The sequence below is a fragment of the Pyxicephalus adspersus genome, chromosome 3, assembly GCF_032062135.1.
Source record: "Pyxicephalus adspersus chromosome 3, UCB_Pads_2.0, whole genome shotgun sequence".
Classification (NCBI taxonomy): domain Eukaryota; kingdom Metazoa; phylum Chordata; class Amphibia; order Anura; family Pyxicephalidae; genus Pyxicephalus; species Pyxicephalus adspersus.
Genome location: NC_092860.1, coordinates 124,241,051 through 124,243,792, shown reverse-complemented (window position 1 = coordinate 124,243,792; position 2,742 = coordinate 124,241,051). Strand labels below are relative to the sequence as shown.

The following is a 2,742-nucleotide window of genomic DNA, read 5'->3' as shown; positions in this document are numbered from 1 at the left end:
TTGACAAAGTGACCCCCAATCTGACACTTATCCTTCCAAAATTCACTCTCTGCTCATTCACCCATCCATCACATTTGGCAGTAAAACCACCATTGTTCATTCTGCCAGCAGAAGCAGTGATGACACTCCCTTAGTCCTGTTATAATACTTGGGCCTAATGATTAGCTGTTACATTGGGTGCAGTCACATGGGAGGTCACCATACCCGCAAGCACCACATACAAAGGGTGTTAGGTATTTTTGGGTTTGGCTGCCCCTGTTTGCAAGGACACTGTTACATTGAACTAAATGGACAAAATGTCTGTATCTCATTACCTACTGGTGGGATAAAATATCAGAATTTAGGAAGTGCATCATCATTTTCACAATTTACTAAGTAGCAATCATGAGTAATGAGCTAATAAAAATTTGCATTTATATGAAAAATATTACAAAAAGAATCTGCTTAAAATAAAACTATATATGTTTATAACTTTAAGTGCAGGATCTCATCATAGAAAGACTCAATGGTGAATAATCTTATTGAATAGCTCGCCACAAATAGTGGTTATAAGGTTTCTGAATAGCAGTTATAAACCTACCCTGCATACTTTGTATAAAGTGACACAGTATACAAGCCACCTTGGCTGGAATTCCTAACAATGAATCCACCTTCTTTATCCTGGAAGACACAAAAAAAAGAGAGTAAATTTTAATATATATCCCTAGTTAAGAACACTTTAAAAACCATGGAAATGGAAAAAAATTTCACAGCAATGTATTTTATTTTACTGAAATCGAAGTAAGAAAATGCGGTGTATTCTTTATTCTTAATTAAAGGTGTAATTAAACCAACAATTATGTATGCTTTAAAACTTGCATATAATTGCTTCATACAATGATATTTAAAATACTAACCTGGATCCCTTAGTTTAATTTCCAAGTCATGCAAAGATGTGACCTCTTCTTCTTGAGGAGCATGTATGACCATCATGGTGGAGCCGAGGATACACAGAAGACAGCCAAGTTTCCCATGTATGTTCAGATTTTCATTCAGGAAATATGAGGACAGGACTGCACTACAGAAACATAGAAGGTTACAGATCAAAATGCAATCATATATAGTCATTTACAAAATGTAAAATTAATCAGCTTAACATAAACCTGTAAAGTCAAGAGCAACTCAAATTTAATAATAGAAAAATAGATGTGCAAATTTTAGGTTTGGCCCCCCTGACCCTGCCAATTGCTCTTTTAGTATGATGAGTGACCTCTTTGGCCAACAAGGATCCTGATCTGTGTCCACTAATTGTTTTGATATACCAGTTATTCTGTAACTTTTCCCTAGTCTAATACAATGGTGATATCACTACAGTTAGTGAAAATTTCATTATCTATAGCGTAGTGTTGAGATGCAGTTGAAGCCACTGTATAGCACTAATGTGTAAATCAACACATGCTGGGTCCAGTCTGATGGTGTTATACCTTAGGGGACACTTTAAAAGAAACCAGAGCAATAAATATTACATGTACTCCTTGTACATGGAGGGAGGTTTTAAAGCATGGTATTTTCTTACTGCCCATACTGGCATAAATGACTGAAATCTTGAGTAGGCAAAACCTACCTAAAGTTAGCAAGACCAAGTAGTTGGTGAAAAAAATTATCAGCACCTGATAAATTCCATACACCTTCAGTATGGATAAAACACTCAAAGATTATGATATTGTTTTCAAGGTCACTTCACTGAAATCCATACTTACCATATAAGAACACTCAGTGCTCCTAGTGGGGTCACCAATGTGGCCGGTGCAAATGCATACGCAGCAAAGTTGGCAGCTTCGCCTGCCCCCACTAGAAATGAAAAATAGGATTGTTGTATAAGGGTACACCATTGATCATAATGTAATTACAATAGTTATAATGCAATCAACATACGCCCAAAAGTATTAAATAATGAGATATGAGGAAGCATGCCAAGCTTTACATTTATGAAATAGCTAAAAAAAACAACCCCATAAATGTTAAACTGTTCACTAATAGCAATATGAGAATAAGTGTACACAAAGCTGGCAGTTAATGAAGACACACAATGCATTGTTCTCAATCTTCGCCAATGAATATACACTTCTGTTCACACTGTATTGGGGAAGCCTCAGACAATTAGCTCAGCCATAAGTAAATGATTATTGCATTCATTTTGTCAGAAAACAAAGAATTGTTTAACTTACTCGAGAGAAGCCCAGCCCACCAAAGCCATTCCTTGAGGTATGAGAATCCGCCTTGTCCTGGAACAAAATTATATTATTATTAGACAAATATTTATTTATGAGACAAAGCACCACCAAATACTAGAAATACAATACTAATATAAAAATTAGTAAATACCTTTGATAGTGAATGGTGGAAAGTTACAATCCTGGGCCTCTAAACTCTAACCAATATTCAATGCAAATCTGTCATATAAGTAAAATGTAAAAAAAAAAAAAAATAATAATAATAATATTGTAGTATATTAATGAATGAATGAACGATGCCCTCTAATGGTGTATTGTATTACCGTTCATACACTTTGCAGAGAGCGATATTTATTTTAGTTTAGTGTATTAAACTTTATTGTAACATGCATGCTTAAGGATTGATTAAGTAATTGTATACTCCAATTATATTTACATATTGAATCATCTTTATTCTTCTAGCTTTATTTAGTCTGCTGTGACTATCAGCATCAATGTATGTATATGTCCTTATGCCACAGGATAACTC

At 34.6% G+C, this 2,742-nt stretch overlaps 1 long non-coding RNA gene across 1 annotated transcript; it reads right to left on the bottom strand.

Annotated features, from left to right (window-relative positions):
* Positions 1 to 696: 696 nt before the first annotated feature.
* LOC140327809 (uncharacterized) lies at positions 697 to 2,467 on the bottom strand. The gene is made up of 3 exons (XR_011920136.1): positions 2,208 to 2,467; positions 1,740 to 1,830; positions 697 to 1,057 (listed from the first exon to the last, which is right to left on the bottom strand). It is a non-coding gene; the product is annotated as an uncharacterized lncRNA (long non-coding RNA).
* Positions 2,468 to 2,742: the final 275 nt, after the last annotated feature.